The sequence below is a fragment of the Macrobrachium rosenbergii genome, chromosome 22, assembly GCF_040412425.1.
Source record: "Macrobrachium rosenbergii isolate ZJJX-2024 chromosome 22, ASM4041242v1, whole genome shotgun sequence".
In the NCBI taxonomy this organism is placed as follows: domain Eukaryota; kingdom Metazoa; phylum Arthropoda; class Malacostraca; order Decapoda; family Palaemonidae; genus Macrobrachium; species Macrobrachium rosenbergii.
In genome coordinates, this window is record NC_089762.1 from 33691364 (window position 1) to 33715890 (window position 24527).

Consider the following 24527-nt stretch of genomic DNA (forward strand, 5'->3'; position numbering starts at 1 on the left):
AAATTACTATTTCATTAGCAATTCTTGGAAAGGAATAATATATCACTGCATTGCTTACCATTTACTTTCGAATTCTTGATTATATCACATAGTCTGATAATGAATAGTCTTTCAAGTGCACATACAATAGTCCAGTCTGGGCTTCATCTTTCAATATGAAATGAATATTCAATATAGCACGAGACAGACTTTACTTAATGAGTGTTTTTTAATAAAAGGTTACATTAAAAAAATTCCCTTTAACAGTGAAGAATCATATAGAGGTAATTGTTCAGTAAATGAAGTATGTATTGAATTATACACTAAAGGCAGAGATACACTGAAAGCAGGGGTAAATAATTTGATGATAACCTGAAGAACCCGGGAGAAATTCAAATGTTTTACACCACGTATGGTATAGCGCCTAGGGTTGCAGCAGAGCTCTTGTTTTTTAAAGTTAAACAAAAGCTAGACTAAAATCAGTATGAGACAGAAGCTAAGAACCCTCTAAAGACTTATCGTTGTAGGCTATACTCTGTAAGCAGAAACAGAAAAAAAGAATGAGAATAATGAAATTCAAAACAAATCAGCAAATAAACGCCATCCGAAATAGCTGTAAAGATAGGCCTATGTTCCATAGCATAGCCGAGTACGATGACATTTGGGTTCTCGTGATGATTATGATGATAATGTATATGATAACGGGCAAAAGCATTTACAAAATACAAAAATCAGAACCTATGATTTCATGGGAGGGTAAGGCTTGGCCGTTGTGTCGTCGTGTAGAAAACGGAAGTGCGGATCCATGGGAAGGGCCTGGGTCCCCACCATCCCTCCCCTAGTAGCAACCCACCAGCAAGAGGGAAAGGGCTACTGTTGTTGCTCCTCCCGAACATATTTGAATGCGCTGTTCTGAAGCGCCATTGCAGCAAGTGCTAAAATCAAATTCAAGAAAAAGCGTTCGTCTAAGGATTGGCCATTAAAGAAGTCAGCGGCTACTGTTGAAAATTTCAGGTTAACATTGACAAATAAAGCGGGCTTCCACAAATACTTAGAGTGTTAACTAACTGTACGTATGCTGTTATTCACCATCAAGGAAGCCACTCGTCTCAGAAACACTATAACGCCTTTAGCAAGTGGATGTTGTCAAATCTCCCTTCAAAACAGTGTAAAATTCAATCAGAGTTTATCATGAATGATTCCAGAGATGTGTTTTACCATCTACACTCCTAAAGAATGAGGTAAGACAACTGATATAGGCCTAGGGCTTGGTTTATGAAATAAGTACGGTAGATGTATTTGTTCATTGATTGCTTATTTGTTATGAAAATACTTACAATTTAAGGTTGTAATGCTGATAATGATACTAAGCACACGAATTATATTTTATTATAATAATAATAATCGACTAGCGGTGTCACAAATGCAGGGTTAAAAGCCTCGTAATCTTGAAGTGAGGTGCTAACAGTGGAGGACTGAGTGTTGCCAAATGTTCTTTAGTCATAACTATCTTTTTCATATTTAGTATGTGGCAATTTTTCTTAATTATTTATATTGCAATGATCCCAAGAGTATGCTCTTAACATTATCGTTGTACATAAGCGAGTAGGCTATACGAGGACTGTTCTTATCAAACTGAATGTTATGAAAATAAGAGCACATTCGTTACCGGGGTCTAAGCGATGTCAGGCAGGGCAGCCGATCGAGGCTACGATCTACCCCAACGCCAAATCAAAGTCCTTCAAAAGAAGGCATCGTGCTTACCCCATATAAAAAATGGGAAAAAGCACGTTAAACGAAGAAGAAGAAGAAGTTTCGATATACAAAGTGATACTAAAGTAAACGGAATAACAGGCTTTTAAAGAATAGACAAAAATAAAATTTGGTATACTAATATAATTATCCCATATCAAATAAGAAACGGACATGATGAGTTAGCCTAATTTCAGGTTCCCGTATGTGATGTTAATATAATTAACAATATATTTATCTTATGTAATTTTCTTTGAAATAAGCTGGTGAACTTTGCTCATATTACACAATACCACAATCAGACGCTAAGTGGAGAATAAACTGTTAATAACAAATTCACTTAGGCTAACTTAAGAATCACTTACAGTATACCTAAGGGGGATCATGTCAAGATTAGCGAACCCACTCACAGCAGGGTTCGCTATTCTTTACAAGATTATTGGGTTCGTTATTCTTTACATGGGAATGATCGGGTTCGCTGTTCTAGATATGAACACTTCGGTACCAGACATTTGATCCCCCAGGGGCTAGTACTAAACAAGGAGAAATACATTTGAACGCCGCCCCCCCCACAGCTATTGCTAAACACGGCGAAACAGTGTAGATGAATCACTGTTTCGCCGTGTTTAGTACTAGCCCTCATGCGGAATTGGGCTTCGGACCGGAAAGGGTTGGTCATTCTTTACATGGGGATCACTGGGTTCGTTGTTCTTGACATGGAGATGGGTTCGCTAATCTTAACATGATCCTCTAAGGGGAGTCATTAAGATTTTCACATTAACTCTGACCAGGACTCTAACCTTAGCTGTGGTTAGGTGAATTCGATATAAACAGGTCATTTATGGTTTGATACGTATGTGTGTCTGTACATTTACTGTATATATTATATATTTATATATATATAATATATATGTGTGTGTAGATATATATATGTACATAAATATATATATATTAGATATACATATATGTATGTATATATAAATATATATATATATATATATATATATATATATATATATATATATATATAATATTGAAAAAATGTGATGGTTTAATGCTGTATAATGTAACAGACCAACGTTTTGGAGATACTTATCTCCAAACCGTTTGTCTGTCACATTATTCACTGTTAAACTATCATACTTTTCAGTATTATATATACAAATATATATATATATATATATATATATATATATATATATATATATATATAATATTTATATATATATAGTAAATCCATACACACACACATACACATAAAATATATATGTGTGTGTGTATGTGTGTGTATGGATTTACTACATATATATACATGCATATATATATGTGCGTGTGTGTCTGTATGTATGTATGGATTTGCTATGCATCTTTTAGAGAAGCAGTAATCAAAATTCTAGATACCCTTCCGTAAAAGCTAGTTCAAATTTCCTTCTTTACGTCCATCGACCTTCCTGAAATATTCGACCATTTCTTCCTTGTTTTCCATCGTCCTCTCATAAGCCGTAACATAAAAAAACCTAAATTAGTAGCACTTTAACACAGACTTATGTTTATGAGGGGAAGTTTTTTATTTTACAGTTCATTGTATATTACGTAAGACAGGCTTTAAATTCGCCGTAGTATATTGAAGTGGCGTTATCTGCGCCAGAGTTCGTCCAAAACATTTGTTAAATGCAATTGGTCTTCATCAAAATTGGAAAAAACGGACCATAAGGGCCTCTGAGTTATGTACAGAAATGAAAAAAATGTAGTAAATTGCAGGGTACTAAAGTCCAGATTAATGATACAACATAAAACACACACACACACACACACACGCACATTTATGTATATGTGTGTGTGTTTGTATGTATATTTATGTGCGCGTGTGTGTGTGTGACTATTCCTACGCAAAAAATATTTTTTCCTCAACAGTCACTCCCAAATCTATCCAATATTCTACTCACTCGAGGTCCATCTTTTGGTAAAGCTTTCTTAAAAATCAACATATATCTTTTTGTGTAACCTTGCTAAACAACATAAAGTAGACAGACAGACAAGCAAACTAACAAACTATCGAATCTAAATAAAAAACTATCGTCCTTGACGGAGGTTAATTTAGGAAAATGGTATGAGATTTGAAGAACAAATAAGCTTGAAAACAAATTGATAGAAATTTCTAGGCCAGCTATAAATTACTCCTTTCGAAAGATGTCGATGATACTTTGTGGCACAAAAGAAAGATTAAAGAGTAAAAAAATGGACTCTAAACGTTTAGAAATTACAAGAGCGAATGAAGGACAATGAGCGTATTCTAAACAATTGGAATGAAGTTATTATGAAGATATTTGGAAAAATTAGTAATAACTTTCCATCTTTCATGGTGGATGCAAATTGTATCCAATGTAATAAGTACATTGTGTTCAATTATATATATATATATATATATATATATATATATATATATATATATATATAATATATAGAAACAAGAAAGATAACACACACACACACACACATATATATATATATATATATATTATATATATATATATATATATATATATATATATATATATATATATATATATATATATATATATATATATATATATATATATATATATGTGTGTGTGTGTGTGTGTGTATCTTTTTCTAGTAGCACACTCTTTTGCATGAGTCCTGGAGCTACTTCGGCTTCTAGTTTTTCCAGATTCCTTTTCAGGGATCTTGGGATCGTGCCTAGTGTTCCTATGATTATGGGTACAATTTCCACTGGCATATCCCATATCCTTCTTATTTCGATTTTCAGGTCTTGATTCTTATCAGTTTTTTCTCTTTCTTTCTCATCTACTCTGGTGTTCCAAGGTATTATTATTATTATTATTATTATTATTATTATTATTATTATTATTATTATTATTATTATTATTATTATTATTATTAATAGCAATGGAAATTTTTATTTGCAGAAGCTAGTGTAATAACACCTCCGTCATTGACTCATTTCTTTCTTCCGAACGGATAATCTCAATTACTATATTCAACCCTTAGAATATTCATAATAATCAAACTATGAAACGGGTAGAAATTTCGTATCAAGTTCATTAGAACTCGAAGACGGGTATGTGCCCTTCATATCTTTGTATAAAAAAATTTAGCTACGTCATTATTGGTTAATATGATTTTTGGAAGTTAAAGCATTAAGTCAGAGCAAAGTAGGCTTTCAATCAACACAGTTTAATTAATTAATTATTTACCTTGAGAAATCATGTCATCTATTGAGTGCCCTGTTTTAAGAAAATAGTTATATCAAAGTTGCAGATGAGACTTTCGTTCCCCTATAGCATCATGAATCTGGAACGATAGGTTTCGGAAAAAACGAGTAAAAAATGCCATCGAGTTTTCAGTACATCGTATAATCAAGGCCACCAAAAATAGAGTTATCTTTCGATGGTCTCGGTATATTGCTGTATGAACCGCGGCCCATGCAACTTTAACCACGGCCCGATGGTGGCCTGGCCTATATGCCAGATGCACGATTACGGCTAATTTTAACCTTAAATAAAATTAAAAATACAGAGGCTAGAGGGCTGCCATTTGGTATGCTAGATGACTAGAGGGTGGATGATCAACATATCAATTTGCAGCCCTCTAACCTCAGTAGTTTTTAAGATCTGAGGGCAGACAGAAAAAGTGCGGACAGAATAAAGTGCGGACGGACGGACAGACAAAGCCGGCGCAATAGTTTTCTTTTACAGAAAACTAAAAAACCAAAAAGTTCCGGAATTTGGCAAGCTTACCAAATTTCCCTCTGCTGTTTTCTTTTTGATAGTCTGTGGAGTTATGCAATGAGCATCAGCCTTCCAACGTCCAAACTTATGTTAAAGTTGGTAATATTTTCAGATAATAACTGGTTATTTTGCATAATCTCCGTTGCTTTCCACTTAAAACATGCTAATGGGAGCAACGAATAGTGTGTACAGTAGATGGTAAAGAGATAAGTAAAAAAGCAGTTCACTACAAAGATTGGAGGACTTGTTAACATGAAACGATGAGAAATAACTTTAATTTCCATACTCAACGCCAAAACTAAGCTCTGGTTGTGTTGTTCAAGAAATTAAAAGAGATATTGGCGCAGTAAATACACAGAATGCCTTTAGAACAGACAAAAATACTTTCATATTAAATCACAATATGGATCTCATATTCTGAGGCTGTACTCAGTAACTACATCGTTTCTTACCTCGGCTACATGGATCCATAGTACCAGCATTTGAATAGGTTAAGGCAATTTATTTGTTTATACTCATTTTCACAGTCGGAAGTATTTTGCGTCAGGCTAATATCTGAAGGCGAAAATCTACTACTAGTAAGTTCATATGCGTAAGTTTTTTTCAGAAGTAAGTTACGAGGTTGCAGTACTGACTGATAAAACATAATAAAGCAAAGACAGTTTCTCATTCATGTCTGTATATCCTAGTCTTTATCATCATCCCTTTAGAGTCATTATCATCATCCCTTTAAAGTCATCATCATCATCATCATCATCTCCTTAAATGTCTGTACCTTTTTAGTCCATTAGTAATGGTTTTACCTGATAAAAAAAGAACAAAATTTGACAGTTTTCACTACTGAAGTCTTTTATAGAACAAGTTGGTCCATTACGACTATAAATCTCAAGTTCATTAATCTTCCGACAGGCATTTCAAGGGGGACTGTGGAATCCAGACCAAAAACCGACAACCCGGATCGTTATTTTTCTACCGTGATAGCGTACAGCAGAGCATCACTCAAATGGGCTCGTTAATGGATGGCGCTTGAAGTAGACGGTAAGATAGCTTTATATGGTTTACGTACGTTAATATATCTTTGTGGGAGGCAGACAGACTGTATAAAACGTTTTAGTGATATATATATATATATATATATATATATATATATATATATATATATATATATATATATATATATATATATATATATATATATATATATATATATATATATATATATATGTGTGTATATGTAATTGTAATAGCCACAATGCCCTCTTAACTTCTCGAATTCTTCGCGCTTTTTTGGATATGCTTGTCACTAAAAAGCCGTAATATCCAAGTCCAAGAAATTGAGGAGACTGTGATGCCCGGTCACGGGAAACGCACCCGCGTCACCATAATCACAAGGAGGTCACGTTGCCGACCTGACCACGAGAAGGTCGGCAACGTGACCTCCTTGTGATTATGACCAGTAGATTCTACATATAATTATATATATATATATATATATATATATATATATATATATATATATATATATATATATATATATATATATATATATATATATTTAATTATAATTTTTTAATTGTAATTGCCACAATGCCCTCAAAACTTCTCGAATTCTTCGCTTTTTGGATATTTGGATATGCTTGTCACTATAAAGCCTTAAGATCCAAGTGTAAGAAATATGATGAAATTATGATGTCCGGTAGTGGGAAACGAACCCGGGTTTCATCTTCACTGATGGTAATTAATAACTCCACTTTTATGAGAAAGGGAAGAGTTAGATCAAAGAGTTCCAATAGGACTTCAGTTGAAATCTCATAGTAAATTTCCAGTTACTGAATCCATTAACTTTGATTTTTTTTTTTTTTGTGCATTCGTGAGTGCTCTTACCTTGTTTGAGATGGCCGGTCATTTAAAACTCCACAGTAGTTTTTCCTCTGACAGAAACCAAAATATACTTACTTTGTAAGTTTAGGAGTAAAAAGGTAATTTACTTAAAGGGACATCTACTGTGCAAGCCGAAAAGCCTAAGAACTGATCGTCAAATTATGAAAATGAAAATTCAAGAGCTCTCATCGAAATAAATAATATATATAAGGGCAATTAAGTCTCTGAGATAACAGATTAGAAACAGGGTCTTCTCCGCAATCTTTTTACAATAAGTTGATGCATGATTGATTACTTCATGATTTATCTTTCATTTCAGTAAACATTCCATGGCAATTTTGGAATCATAATATTTTTTTATTTACTCGTGATGATATTAATGTTGAAACCCAGTGGACAACTTAGATTCGAAAACCACACTGCCAGTATAATACTTGTTTTTTTACCTCAACAAAACTTTCCCCTCGAATCCTGCATTCGTAGATTTCTATATTCCTACTTCGCCGCATGTCACTCCCTCTGGTTTTATTACTGTCATTCCGGTGCGGTGTATCAGTAATCCAGTTTTTCTCAATTTCCCCTTCGTTCCTCCCCCTTCTTTTCTCTCTTTCCTTCCCGTTATGTACCTTCCGTTATATATGAGCAACGCCATTCAGGCGCCGTACCTCTAATTAAGCTCATATCTGTGGGAATCCAGCTGCTGCTTCTGCTGCTGCTGCTGTTGCTTCCGCATCCCCTCCTCTTCGAATCCTTCCATTACAGGACTCTTTAATAGTTAACAGAAGAGTTATTCCAAGGTTTTATGGCACCCCCCCCGCCTCCCATTACACATGACGTGGAACCAAATGCGACGATACGCGTTGTGTTCATAGAAGCGAAACGAACCGAGAGATTTAACAAGGAAATATTCGTTGGCGAAAGAGGAAAAGGACCACTTACACTCCTTACAACCGCTCAGTGGAAGAGAAAAGTAGCCATTACTTTTACAGCTATTATAAAATAGTCTAACGAGACTACTGAGTTGTATTTCTTGCCTCTCAAATGGCTGGCCCAGAAGCTTGTTCTTGAATAACGATGCCTCTTGGAGCAATGTATATATAGGCAAAGAAGTTTGACGACAGCCATGTGGGAGGAAACCAAATGTACTACAGCACGTTTTGTGGTTGTATATTTCCGTAGCAACTCAGTCTGAATTACTTACGCACGAGTCTTAAAGGTTAAGTGGTCACTGACGTCATTCGCTCGTGGAATTTGGCACTTTCGACTTTTTTATTAGTTCTTGTCTTCACGAGATGGTCAAGACATTCATAACTTTCGTTTATAAAGCTGAGAAACGGAAATGCCCTTTACTTTTCTGCAAATGAAAACTATTGTGCAGGCTTTGTCTGTCCGTCCGCCATCAAATCTTAAAATCTGCTGAGGCTAGAGGGCTGCAAATTGATATGTTGATCATCCACCCTCCAGTCATCAAACATACCAAATTGCAGCCCTCTAGCCTCAGTAGTTTTTATTTTATTTAAGGTTAAAGTTAGCCATAATCGTATTTCTGGCACCGCTGTAGGTACCAACAACATAGGCCACCACCGGACCGTGGCTGAGTTTCATGGTGTGCGGCTAAGAGTTTTATGGGCCGTGGCTGAGGTCACCACCGGACAGAAAACTCGATTGCGCCGAAGAAACTTTGGCGCATTTTTTACTTGTTTTTCTTGTGTGTAATTGCATTTTAAAAAAATGTCAGTAACGGGCGAACGAATATTGATGAATCCGTATAAATGTATATATTATGTACAGTAATTGCATATATTAGGCTTCGGTGCATTCCAGTGAATATTTGGTTAATTCCACTTTAATGTAAAGCTATATATGTTACTTTTATATATATATATAATGAAGGTGGATTTTTAATAGTATTTTTTCTTAATAAGGATCGAAAATCCATCCTTATTTATTTGCTTTATTTATTGTTGAGCTTCCTTGGCAGAGGTATGCTAGCTACTGAGTGTTCTTGTTTTTTCTGCAGTGGTTAAGTCTTGCTTTGGGTTCAGTAACCCGCCCCAGTTTCTTAACAATAAAACCTTTTACATTATTCCGTAATATTTTCAGATATTTTATGACGTTCATAAAGTACTGAGGCAATAAGATTAGATGCTCAAGAGAAACGGCCACCAGTTCCGAGAGAAAGAAAAATAGATTTATCAACAAGGAAAACGTGAATATAGGCTCCTTGATCTATCAATATCGTTATTAGTCCACTTAAAAAAAATGTAAGCAACGGACAATGCATGCCATAATAAATTATTCGGTATAGGAGAAAGTACTGCAATATTTTATTTAGAAAAAATTAACAGGTTTGTTTATCTAAAGATCTTCGTTTTAACTTGGCTTCCGCTCAGCCCAACAGTTGGAAATGCTCTTGTTCATCAAAAGAGAAACGAATGTAATATGAGAGGAGAAGGTCCAACATTTTTAAGGTTCTCTTAATGAAGAGAACAAACCCACACCATAAGGTATCACTTGAGGAATCCAGTCCTTCTTATATTTCAGGCTGCTTATTCAATGGCGAAAATATTCATAATTTCCGAATGGTTTAAAAAAAGCAACTAATCCCCGTAGAAGGGTAGTGACGTCAGTGCACCTCACGCGCGGTGCACTGTAGGCATTACTTACGTTCTATGCAGCGTCCCTTCGGCCCTTAGCTGCAACCCCTTTTCATTCCTTTTTCTGTTCCTCCTTTCATATTCTTTCTTCCATCTTACTTTTCACCTTTTTATAACAAAGTTTCGTAGTCCAACTGTGAGGTTTTCCTCCTGTTACACCTTTAAACCTCCTACTCTCAGTTTCCCTTGCAGCGTTGAATGACCGCATAGGTTCCAGCGTTTGGCCTTCGGCCTAAATTGTATTCTAAAAAGCAACTAATGAAATAAGCTAATCAGATAAGCTAATTCATTATTAATTCAAGCGTCAGTGCAATACAGCCATGGCATCGGACGCGTAATTGCTACTTGTATTTGGATTTTTCCCCTCAGTAAAGAAAGCCCTACAACTCCCGAGTCCTATACCCCTCGTTTGTTCAGATGTTATTATCGCTTTCCTCAGGGAAAAGGCTAAAGCTTTTTCCATTTTCCCTTGTTTTCTCTCTTCCTTCTGACCTAGGAAGATAAAGGAAACTGGTTGCGCGACTGTTGCCCCTTGACTAAATATTTTTTCCTGAAATTGAAGGGAATTTTTCAGTCTGGGGGAATACCAGGGCATGGGCTCGATATTTAAAACACTGAAAATGGAATTAATTAAGAGACTATTTTACCAGGTTATCTTTTCCATCTGTGCTTCACGAATTTTGGTTAAAATTATTTTGTTCCGTGGAAATTACTAAATATTGTTTGTAAGTTGTTAAGGGGAATTTAAATTTTGATGTGGAAATTATTAAGAGTAGAGAGGTGCAGAGAATATCCTTCAAAATATTTCCTTGTATTTCTTCCTTAGCAAATCTGTAAGTAATTTTTATTCTTATAATAATTTTAACAATTAAGAATGCAAGTTTGTCATTAATCTATATAATCTTACACCTAATTAGTAAATGTATTATACATTTCTATGCTAATACGCTCTCCAGGCTAGGAAAGATCCAATTTTAATCCCGCTTATTAACTTGTTTGCTTTGTGATAATAAATTAGTTTGTGGTATTCGCTGATGGGAAAGTTTCCGGTTAATGAGATAAACGTGGTTAATGCGGTGTTATTCCAACAAAGAGGTGACTAAATAATTATAATCAAAGCTGTGCTGTCTAGAATGTTACAATTTCTCAGCACCAGCATAGGGTAAGTAACAGCCTCCGCAGACTTCCTAATTCTGAAATGCTTAATCATTTTTGTTTTCTATAGAAAGAGGAGGAGACAGAGAAGTATTTACATTAGTAAATAAGTATTCCATTGTTATTTATGCCTCTTGCAAACAGTTCAGACAAAGCCTAAAATCATAGGTATGGAAATAGCCGTTTTTAAAATGAATGTATCATTTTTTATGTAGGGATAAAACAGAAAAACATTCAATATTGGTGTTGTTACAGGGACACATCACTAAGGCCAACCCATTTCTCATCATCAGATTTTGTTTTTAACCAGTGATGTAAAAAGGTTTAATTTCATTGCAATTACAATATTTATATAATGCTTGCTGCCCACTAGCAGCACGTGCCTGTGCCTACAGAAGGAAACGTCGGAAGATTTTTCAAAAAATATTTGCGCATATAAACCAGTACAGTAATTAGGAAAAAGGTGAAGTTTGCTGAATAAGCCAAAAATAGGCTTTCTGGGGCACGAATCTGTCTCTGACTAGCATATTAGTTTTAGCTTATTTCTCTATAACCATAAAATAGATAATCTTCAGAAGTACTTAGCAGCGCATATTTACTCAATATGTTACAGAATTAAAACTCCTTAAAGGTTCCCCAAATGTCCTATAAACTTTTAAAGTATTCATGGGCTCCCGCAGCATATTTCCCAAGGCGGGGGGGAGGAATCTTAATACATACATGGATAGTTTCCGGTATCAAGCAGACAGACACTTTTGACCTTTTGAACTAGCAGGTTAATTCCAAAAACGGCATCAGCGCCTGCATTTCTTTAATGAATAAAGCAAATATATATATATATATATATATATATATATATATATATATATATATATATATATATATATATATCAAATACAGTCCACAGGGGAAAAGGAAATAAAACACTCTAATAGCTCTATAATTTCACCTTCCACTAGGCCTCTTCAAGAGCTTTATTACAACTAAACAGAATAAGTACATAAATAAAAATCATAAACAGTGTGTTTTATTCTCTTTTCTCTTGTGGACTAATATTGACATATCTCATCTTCATGGTATGAAGATTATATATATATATATATATATATATATATATATATATATATATATATATATATATATATATATATACATACATATATATATATATAATTTTTTCCAGGATTTCCGGGGGGGGCCGCAGGGCAAGTGGGCCCCCTTGCCCCTACGTGCGGGCGCCCATGAACATATTAATTGTATTTCTGTCTCTGATTGTCAGAGGCTTGAGTTTGGCTCTAAACGATACTTCGTGAAAACGTTTATGCATGCAGTTATTACAGCTCTGAGTCCCAGAACCAAGTGTGGCTGGGATCTTTGGTAAACACTTAAACACTTCTTCAGTTTGGTAAACACTCCTTCTATTATTCTTCAGTTTCAGGAAGAGTTAGGGGCTTCAACCTCGTTCTTGCGCTTAAATGAGACCTTGATTGAGTTTCCCCTGACTAATCTCCAAATTAAGATTTGTCCCTAACGCACTGAACTGAAAATTTTCAATATTAATTTTTAGTAGTAAAAAGACCTAATCACTGACATTTCAATCACCGCTTCAACGGACAAGGACGTAAAGACCTTTGTGATTACTGAATGCCATAAAAATGTAATCTTTTATCAATGGCCTATCGGTTGTAATACTAAGCCGACTGAATTATAGAATGTGTTGGTTTGCTGATAACATAGAGGTGATAGATCTAACATTATGAGCCCCAAAAAATCTTATGGTCCTATTATCATCTCTTGTGATTTTACTAAAACTCTACAATCCTGAATAATAAGCTGGTGCCCTGAGTAATTTTTTTTTAAACCTTCTTAGATATTCAAGTGTCCTAGACACTAATATTGAATAAGAAAGCAAATTTTGCATAAGACAGATCAAAAATATTTTTTTTTATTTTATTAATAACATTCTTATTTTTCAAGCAAATGGTAGCACCAAAGTAACTCATACTATTTAATGAGGAATTTCCAGTGTTTTCCATCTCAAGTATATATATATATATATATATATATATATATATATATATATATATATATATATATATATATATATATATATATATATATATATATATATATATATATGTAATCTTCTTAGACACGAAGATATATTATTACGTTGTATTCCACATAGGAAAATGAAATAATGTGAATGGTTAGAATATGCCCAATATTTCGTCCTCAATGGACCTCTTCTTGGGGCTCCAAGCAGGGGTCCATTGGAGAACGAAACTGTTGGCATACTCAGACCATTTTCATATTTCATTTTCCAATGTGGAATACAACTGAATATATTATACACATACACACACACACACACACACACATATACACACACACACACATATATATATATATATATATATATATATATATATATATATATATATATATATGTGTGTGTGTGTGTGTGTGTGTGTGTGAGCGTGTCTGTGCGTCTTTGTGTCTCTGTTTCATGACAAAATGCAATAGAATTTAGTAGCTCTAATTGTTCCCTGCATTTGAAGCTTATTCATGCTAAGATATCCCAGCCTTTGTAAAAGCTCTTGTCACAGTTAACAGTAGAGAACGCGAGAGCATTCTCAATTAAGGAACGCTGCACTGATTCCGTACTTTAATGCTATATTGTATATCATCACGGAAATATATTGTTCGGGATCTGACATCATTAACTGGCGCTGCGCTTGTTAGCAGCGTTTATCCAACTGAATCAAATTTCCTTAATGTTCCGGCGAGAGGGGGGCCTAACAAATTCCCTGCGCCAGAATTTCGTGGTAGATGTCAAGTCACATTCGCTTAGCCATTTCGCTATCCTCCAATTATTGATATTACATTTAATTAAGAAGGCGTCGCGATAATGTTTGGAAATGTTTTTAGTTTTATCAGGAAATTATATTTTTTTCATCTTCTGAATTAACCTTTTTTTTTGTTTGTTTGTTTAGTTATAGACATCATAATCCTAATATCCATTTTAACTATTAAAGTTTTAATTGATGAAATTGTCACTTAGTGTAACTATGTAGAAATTAATATAATTAGAAATCACATATGTAACTGTAACTGTCAGGGGGGACTGATAGGATAGAGTGAGGGTTCGATAAAAATGGAATATTGTTGCCTAATCTGAAAACTCTGGTATATAAAGTAACAGAAATTTCCTTTTGTACGACCATTCAAGTTTTTCACTTTGAGCATTTGCAGCTTTAGTTTAGTCGTTCTCCTGTTCCTATCACAACCAGATGAAGAAACATCTTTCGGTTTATGAAATAAATTATGTTGATAAACGCCTAAGCACCTTATACTTTACCTGCTTTATTAAGCTATTAAAGAACAGCCCCAGACATTATATTACAAGGTTCATAGTTCTTCGTTGGGCGAGCGGGTTCCGTTCTCAGCTACCACTCTGTTGGCCGCGAGTTCGAATCTCCAACCGGCCAATGAGGAATAAAAGGAATTTATTTCTGGTGATAGAAATTCATTTCTCGCTATAATGTGGTTCGGATTCCACAATAAACTGTAGGTCCCGTTGCTGGGTAACCAATTGGTTCTTAGCCATGTAAAATAAAATCTAATCCTTCGGGCCAGCCCTAGGAGAGCTGTTAATCAGCTCAGTGGTCTGGTTAAACTAAGATATACTTTTACAAGGTTCATACAAAAACGCGTGCATGAATTAAAGGTTTTCTGAGAATATTTTATGTTTTTTCCCCTTTTTGTTCTTTTCCCTGTTCTTAATAGTAATTTAACTGAATATTCCCATCTCCATGAAAATTGTTTAATACCATCCAGATAATTTCCAACCCACTGGGAACAATCTTTATAAACTATTTGTAATTATCACGCTAAAACGTGAACATTTTCTTAAACGTGATGGGCGAGATCGTGGTGGAAACCGACCAATGGCAACATATCTTCTAAATAAGCTGCGTTGTGATTGGCTTGCTATGAGTGTGGAAGTTTCCCAACTTATGCTTCCTACTTGCCAGTCTTAATTGAGTAGTTCTTTTGACAAACGCGGTTGTTAACAAGTTGTTAGAAATAATCGCTTTGTTTCATTATTGCCTGTTATTATACGATATCACGGTATTATTATTGCCGTTCAAATATGTTTTGTGATAATTGCGATCGCCTTGATTGCAGTGAAAGTACTTGTTGGTGAATATTCAGGGCGCAAACAAAGAAAAAATCTATTATTAGTGCTGCCAGTATGATAATAATTGTGATAATCTTGATATCAAAAAAAGTACAGTTTATGAAATTTCGAGACAAAAGAAATATGCTGTTCATAGCAGCTTTAGCGAAAGTGGGTCTGATTTTGAGATAGGCTCCGATAATGGTGTTGAGTAGACGACCGTGATTTTATTACCGTTTGTGCTTCCGGTCACAGTAATGGTAGTGCTAGTGACTCTGATGATAGTGCTGAGACTGTGAGTGGTAGTGGCAATGGAAAATCAACAGTCGATATTAAAATAACTCGGCATCGAATGCGCATTTTGTGTACTAAAGTTTTGAAAGAAGGGCCTTTATGTGTGTGCCAACCAGAAAAGTTCAAAATAAAATCAACATAAGACGAAGTTTAGATAAAAAAAAAATTTGGTTATTATGTATGAAACGATGAAATTTGTGGAAGCACGGAAGGTGTGACCATCTTGCTATGATGGATGTTTTACAAAATTAGGCAAAGCTACAAACAAGATTTTGCTCATTTCAGGACATTTGGCAGCTGCTCTGCCCTAAAATGGAAGACTGCAGTATCTGCAAAATTACAAAACAGAGAAAAATGGTAGATACTGCAATTTTCCCTTGTCTTACTACTGATTTTGCAGATACTGCCCATAGGACCTCCTAAATAAAGATTGAAGAATCATTTTGAAACTGCAGTAACTTGTGTATTAGTGTTTCACGAGCCCAGTAGGCGTCATATCTTAATTTAGAAAATTTTGCAGATACCTCAGTTTTCCATTTTAGGGCAGTGCGGAGCACCGAATGCCCACCCTGAGGAATTAATACGCGTGGAGTTTGGTGAGTGTACCACATAACGTTTTAATATCAAGTCATCCAGTCAAAGTTCAGTAACAGAAAATAATCATTACAAAATCAAACTATATTAATTTGGCAGTATAAAAACCTAAAGCTCTTAGTGATGAAACCAAATATTATTGTCGTACTAGCTGAAAATTTGCCAACAATGAGTGTTAAACTTTGGCCCTATTTTTTGAGACTTTTAGATCAGAACATCAGTCTGCTTTTGGAGCCGGTCAATACTGGGAGGCAATGTTTATTAATTATTACTTCCATAGGCTCCAGCTTATGTTGCTTTGCTAATTCCTGCATGTTATTGAAAACAAATTGTGCTAGAAAACGCTTTTAATGTTTAACAACAAAAAAGTAAAACATTAAGACCATAACAAAACTATTGCTTTTACTGGCAACGTAAAATGAGATTCATAAACTACATGCAATGACTTTCAAAATATTGTTCAAAATAGGTTGTTGAACTTTGATCGCATTTTCTGGCTAATTTTATTTTGAAGCCACCTGTAAACAGAAGGCCCCTGTCAGGTTAACGCAAAAAAAATTGTGCAATAAAGGACGAAAAAGTTCTGAGGAACGACATAAAAGATTTTTTTTATTATTTGAAGGATAGTGAGAAGGGAACAGAAACGTTGAATATATACGCTAGAAGCCATTCTCAAGAGTCAGACGATAACTGAGTCCAGAGCCATTTAGTTTATATATTATCGAATAATTTCAATATGAAGTCGAACAATATCTCTAAACTAAATGAAGGATTTGAAGCCATCTCGACTATTTCAGACATCTTTTGCCCCAAGAACATTTTCCTTTGCTTTTCCAGCTGCCATTTGAACTGTTCAGTATCTTGTTTGTTGTCCTTACTTCCATAAACTATGAAATATGTTAGACGGATGGGTTGCCTACTTTTTATCGAATAACTGCGTGGCAAGGTTGCCATTCGTGTCTTTTGATACTAGTTATTGGTAATCGTTTCTCTATAATGGAAGTTCGTGGAATGTTTTTCATGTTTAATCGTGCATTTTGTTAGTGTCATATATAGTTATATGTTTGCCTGGCATATATTAGAAAATTATATTGATTAATTTAAGTTATATTTGGGGAGTTTTCCATCGACCAGTGAAGATTCGTTTCATATAAATGTACATATACAGTACATCCACATGTATTTGTGTGTATGTGGAGAGATGTCAAAATTCCAGGAAAAGAAGGCACGTTTAACGAATCGATAACCTCAAATTCTGAATTTCCAGCTGTATATTTACTCTCATTTTCAAGCTTCTGAATAAATATTTGATACTTTAGTGACAAGTAACCACTGCTATTCGTCCAGAATTTGTTTCTTCCTGAAACACATGTCTTCACCGACTAGTTCTGAATTCCACAGCAAGATGACTTTTCCAAGGCCCTTTTTTAGGGCTTAAAATGTGGTTTTATCCAAAATTCAAGCCGGTTTTCACATTTTAAGAACAAAATTCCATAATGTGTAATGAACAAAAAATAATCATGTATATTACACGTTCTCTCAGCTCCTAGATACTCCTTTGTTTAGTTTCTTTTACCATTTTTTAAAATTAAGCCTCACTAAACACCGGGAGGCATTATCTGAAAACTGTACTCTCTCTCTCTCTCTCTCTCTCTCTCTGTCTCTCTCTCTCTCTCTCTCTCTCTCTCTCTCTCTCTCTCTCTCTCTCTCTCTCTCTCGCGAATGCAGTAGCGGATATCTTGAATGGACTGAAATATATGTTTGAGGATAAATGTCATCTATCATATCCCAGTATAGATAGTTCTCGAAATGTAAGTTAACTCTACTGCCATAAAGCATAAATCTATAAATGTCTGAAATTTATGTCGATCATACATCATCACCTGAATATACTCCCCAATATTCCCAGGAATAGCTCTCGAACATCAGGATTCCTGTTGGCAACAAAACATTTATTTTTCAAACACTTTTGTGGAGGTGGGAGGGACATAAATAAACATGACTATTTAATCCCGGTATCAGATAACTGGTTATTATTCTGGTATTTTAGTTTTCTGTAAAAAAAAAACTATTGAGATGGGTATTTGTCTGCCTGTCCGCACTTTTTCTGTCCGTCCTCAGATCTTAAAAACTCCTGAGGCTAGAGGGCTGCAAATTGCTATGTTGATCATCCACCCTCCAGTCATCAAACATTCCAAATTGCAGCCCTCTAGCCTCTGTAGTTTTCATTTTACTTAAGGTTAAAGTTAGCCACAGTCATACTTCTGGCAGCCCTACAGGTACCAACAACACAGGCCACCACCGGGCCGTGGCTGAAAGTTTCATGGGCCGTGGCTAAGAGTTCAATACAGTGTTATACGCTGCACAGAAAACTTCGCATTTTTGCTTGTTCTGTATCATTATCACTTCAACAAACATGACAGTGTGTGTTGTAAGCGTGATACTGAGGGAATTAAATCTGTGTAATATAACATATTTGCAACACTAGGGTATTTTTATTCTTACTCATCAAACAAAACAATTATGTCACTTTAACCTCTCTCTCTCTCTCTCTCTCTCTCTCTCTCTCTCTCTCTCTCTCTCTCTCTCTCTCTCTCTCTCTCTCTCTGTACTGGGATGGGAGTCAATTCTAGATACCAAGCCCTACCGCACGGAAGCACTTTGAATTTCGATAGGCAGAGCGTTAATAATCTTTCCCCAAAATACTTGTGTTTATGTGTCTAAACGCTGATAGCTGTTAAATGTAGTTCATAGGAAAAAGTTAGCGTCAGATAAATGGTGTGCCTTAACTTTTATTATTAATAAAAATTGAAATTTTTAAATTATCTTCAATACTGATGTGAGCCCAGTTACTGGTTTTCAAGAGACTCTACAAAAAGCTCTGCCCTCCGTGGTTCCTTCACTTCCAAACTCAATTTCGAGAAAACTTTTCTTTGCATATTTTAAGAGTCTTTGCAAGCAAAGCTGATACAAGTTATATTGGTATACAAAATGCCACGAAAAGGGTGAAAGAAATGAAAACGGGAATGTCCTATGTACCTTGGAAGTTTTTTGAGCTAAGTTGTTAGTATTATCATTCAGAAAATGAAACCTATTCATATGGAACAAGCCCACAGTTGCCATTGACTCGAAATTCAAGCTTCCAAAGAGTATGGCGTTTATTAGGGCGAATTAAGAGGAAGTAAAGGGAAATACAAAAATAAGAGATCCCACTTATTAAAGAAAATTAATAAATTAACTAATACAAATGATTTAAAATTCAAGAATAGTATTAGGGTAGTAATGCATTGCACCTTCGCTTGAAATTCTGAAGTTGCCATTGCACGACATCTAGGAGCCTGTTCCACAGTCCAACGGTGTGAGGAATGAAGGACCTCTGGAACTGAGAAGTTCGACAGCGAGGCACGTTTACTGCATAACAGGTGCTGCTGTTCGGTGAATCTGGGGAACAGGATTAAAAATATTTCTTGCATAGAATGCAACTGCAGGATTGACCAATAATATATATATATATATATATATATATATATATATATATATATATATATATATATATATATATAATAAAATTTGACCAATAATGTATATATATAATAAAATTTAACTCCAGATGGTTGAGTATGTAATCGCGAAGATGATCAAGAAATTAACTAAATGCACATTTCAGAGCAGATCATATATTCCAGTTTTGCAGATAAATGATTTTGCCATATATCTCCCCTCTGTCAGTTGTAATAGTTATTTTCCTGTGCAAGTGAATATTAATGATATATATATATATATATATAAAAAGAAAACAGTCGTACCCATTTTTTTTAAAGGACCATTGTTCCTTCAGGCAACCCAGGTAAAAAATAAGACGTACGGCATATCTTTTCAATCATTTACCAAACCGGGGTACAACTCCATCACTTCAATATTCGTATCTTGGACTGATAGCGACGAACACTCCTCTTATTTTTCCTCTTTCGGGGAAAGTTTACAAAACTTTCCCACGCTCCAGGGGACAAGAAGATAAAACTTTCCTCAAAACTTATACATATCAAGCAGAACGGAATCACGGCGTTTTCTACAGTTTGAGATGGTTTGTTCAGTGAAATGTTTTTCATCTTTTTTAAATAAAGGTGGCAACTCACCAGGCCGTCTTGCCTGTTTACAGTAAACGTAATCATGAATAGTTTCCCATTTACTTTTCATTTGTGTTTGTCTGTGGGTTAAAAGTAAATTGCATGGTGTATTATGAATTTCCTATCTTTGCTATATTTTCTCCAAAAATAAAAAGTTAGTTGCGTTACAAGAATGATGCTGAAGTTGGCTCTTTCAAGTGACTAAATTTTCCTCATTAACCTAATTGTTCATTATTTGTCTAGTCGATTTAAGTACTTAATTATTTTGAACCTTGGCGTATCTTACTAACACCCTCCACTTACTGGATGTGTAAAAAATGAAGCTACACTCAGCTGGTACAAGACTTTACTAATACGGCAGTCCATAAGTGATGGTAATGATGTGAATAACATATCGAAAGTCATTAAAAAAAAAAAAAAAAAAATTAACAGGCAACGCTGAAAGAATTTAGAAAATTTAAGTCTTAAAGTACTCGTCAGTAGGAGATAAAGACGACATAGCGAGTCAAAGATGGCCAATAAGAAAAAGAAATACAAAAAATAAATAAAATTAGAGCAGGAGAGAAATCGGGGGAAAAAATTCCATAAACTCTCTACGGAGTTATTATACTGAAGAAATTCTGACCCTCGTTTTGTTACTCTAGGAAGGGAAGCCGTTTAAAAGAAACTTATTTATATCCTGATATATATATTTATGTACAAATGGGGCATAGGTTCCTGAATCCAGATATATATATATATATATATATATATATATATATATATATATATATATATATATATATATATATATATATATATATATATATATATTATTTATTTATTTATTTATTTATTTATATGTATATATATATACATATGAATATATATATGTATATATAGACATATATTACGATGACATTTGATAAAGATTTGTTTCTTTTGGCTGAAATTCGGATTTGTGTCTGATGATGTAATTTTTAAAGGCGACAAATGCTGCGCCATATCAAGTAACACCCTATCGACCAGATCAGCCTTCCCAAATAAAAGGTGAAAGGAAGCGCTCCGCTTCTTTCGTTTTCAATTTTCAGCTCATCTCTAGCGCTATTTTAGATAACGTTGCTTTACTGGAGAGGGGGGGAGAGAGATAGAGAAAGAGAAGGAGAGAGATTCGGAGAATTAGTTTCAACGGACTGTCTTTCGTTGATATTAAATGTTCAGTTCCTGATCAGTGATCCATTCAAAGTTCGTCTTGATAAGATCAAGGTTATGGTTCCCCAAAATTTCTTCCATATTTCTGCCCAGACTAGCCACGCAATTTCCTCTAGCAAATTCGAGGACTACTGATACGCCCACGCTTCATTACTAAAGGCCTTTGGTTGCACAGTTAAAAGCTTATTCATGCTTTGTGTAACGTTAGGTCAGTAAATAAACCATAGCTTGAAGCAGTCAGTAAATAAAAACATTACTTGATGCAGGCAGTAAATAAAAACATTGCTTGAAGCAGGCAGTAAATAAAAACATTGCTTGGAGCAGGCAGTAAATAAAAACATTGCTTGAAGCAGACAGTAAATAAAAACATTGCTTGAAGCAGGAAGTAAATAAAAACATTGCTTGAAGCAGGAAGTAAATAAAAACATTGCTTGAAGCTGACAGTAAATAAAAACATTGCTTGAAGGAGGCAGTAAATAAAAACATTGCTTGAAGCAGGAAGTAAATAAAAACATTGCTTGAAGCTGAAGTAAATAAAAACATTGCTTGAAGCAGACAGTAAATAAAAACATTGCTTGGACCAGACAGTAAATAAAAACATTGCTTGAAGGAGGCAGTAAATAAAAACACTGCTTGAAGCAGGCTGTAAAAAAAACATTGCTTGAAGCAGGCAGTAAATAAAAACATTGCATGAAGCAGGCAGTAAATAAAAACATTGCTTGAAGCAGGCAGTAAATAAAAACATTGCTTGAAGCAGGCAGTAAATAAAAACATTGCATGAAGCAGGCAGTAAATAAAAACATTGCTTGAAGGAGGCAGTAAATAAAAACATTGCTTGAAGCAGGCAGTAAATAAAAACATTGCTTGAAGCAGGCTGACTGTATGGGGTGTTCAAGTACAGATTATCATGGTTGGTCAGAGAGACTCGGGTGTATCTCTGAAGGGTTCGTGAGATTTGCTGTTAATCTTTTGTCAACCACTGAATCTGTTATCTTCCGTCACTTTAGATGAAGTTTGTTTCTTTCAGTTTTTTTTCTGTAAATATCTAAAACGAAGTAAGACATCTAAAATCAGACTCTCCACGTCGTAACTTTCATATTAAATAGATATTATATTTAATAAGTTTTATGTTCTTTGATTTTTCTGTAAGTTACTAACCCCACTTGACACGCATTCCTTCAGCTTAATCTGAGTTACATTACTACACAGAGCTAAAAGAATTTTATTTCTACGACAACCTCACTTGCATTCTCTTTATCTTTCCATCATTTAGCCTCACAAAGCCCTTCCTACATATCCTTTAAAAATATACACCTTTAAATATCCATTCCAGTACATAAAAACAAGCCTTTGATATCCTTTTCCAATAGGCAGTTCATAACCACAAATGAATAGTTTCCTGAATCAATATTCCCATGCAATGCTTTCAGTGGCGTCCTAGTCACTGTGTCTCGTAGATATGCAAATGCTATTTAAGACCAAAGGTGTTTGGTTAGTTAATGGCAATTCCAACCGCGGGGAAAGTCAACAACCCATTAATTTTCTCGAGTGGCGAGCCTGAAGTCGAAATCGTTGTTTAAACCAAATGGAAAGACGAATTTTCGATGGATATTTAATGAGAATGAAAAACTTTCAAGTTACTCTAGGGGTGAATACTATGATTAATCTTGCTTTACTTTACTGAGGACTTATATCGAAAAAGAAAATTGCCCAGATTAAAAAAAAAAACTATATATATACATACATATATATATATATACATATAATCTATACACATATGCATGCCATACATATATATATATATATATATATATATATAATCTATACAAATATGCATGCCATAACATATATATATATATATATACATACATATAATCTATATATGTATATATACATATACATATGTATATATATATATATATATATATATATATATATATATATATATATATATAACATAACATAGAATTATACGTAAAGACATTATGCAGATAAGTCTCTGACATGCTGTAAAAAAAAAGTAAAAAATGCGCCGATGTTTCTTCGGCGCAATCGGGTTTTCTGTACTGCCGCTACAGTGTATAATCAAGGCCACCGAAAGCAGGTCTGTCTTTTGGTGGTCTTGGTATAATGCTGTATGAGCTGCTGCCCATGAAAATTTAACCACGGCCTGGTGGTGGCTTATCCTATATCGTTGCCAGAAGCACGATTATGGCTAACTTTAACCTTACATAAAACAAAAACTACTGAGGCTAGAGGGCTGCAATTTAGTACGTTTGACGATTGGGGGATGGATTATCAACATACCAATTTGCAGCCTTCTAGCCTCAATAATTTTTAAGAATTGAGGGAGGACAGAAAAAGTGCGGACGGACAGACAAATAGCCATCTCAACATTTTTTTTACAGAAAACTAAAACATAGTTCAGAAGGTCCAAAATTTTCTTCAGCGTAAGATGCAACTGGAGAATTAGACTTTACTCAGTGACTTACGTTAAGAGCACGCAGTGAATAATCTCTTCACGGAGACATAAGTAAATTAATTTATGCAATGTTAATCATATGAATAAAACTCCCGTTCAGATTCACGAGAATAAAACATAAATGTTAGAAGGTCGAAAATTTTCTTTAGCTTAAGATTTTAATGGTGAATCAGGCTTTGCTCTTGACCTGTCTTAAGAGCATGTACTGATTCATTTTCTTGAAGGTGACGGAATTAAATTGATTAATGCAGCAATAACATGATATCAATAATCAACTCCCATTCAGATTCACGAGAAAGCTTAAAACCTTTTTCGTAAGATTTTAGCTAGCTTTGTTTTTCGTGTCTCAGTTTTTAGCCGAGTCCAAAAGTCCACAGCAGTCCTTTTATTCACTTTAATACTTTAACATAACGAATCTCTGTTGTGTATTGGTCTAAGCCAGCAAAAGGCTGGCTTCGG

The 24527-nt window shown here is 34.6% G+C and overlaps 1 long non-coding RNA gene across 1 annotated transcript in view; it reads left to right on the forward strand.

Moving 5' to 3' along the window:
• Window positions 1–819: 819 nt before the first annotated feature.
• Window positions 820–24527, forward strand: part of LOC136850726 (uncharacterized) — a 111238-nt gene continuing 87530 nt past the window's right edge. Inside the window, exons 1-2 of the long non-coding RNA XR_010856714.1 lie at window positions 820–1220; window positions 6414–6542. This is a non-coding gene — a long non-coding RNA (uncharacterized lncRNA). The remainder of the gene's footprint in view (window positions 1221–6413; window positions 6543–24527) is intronic.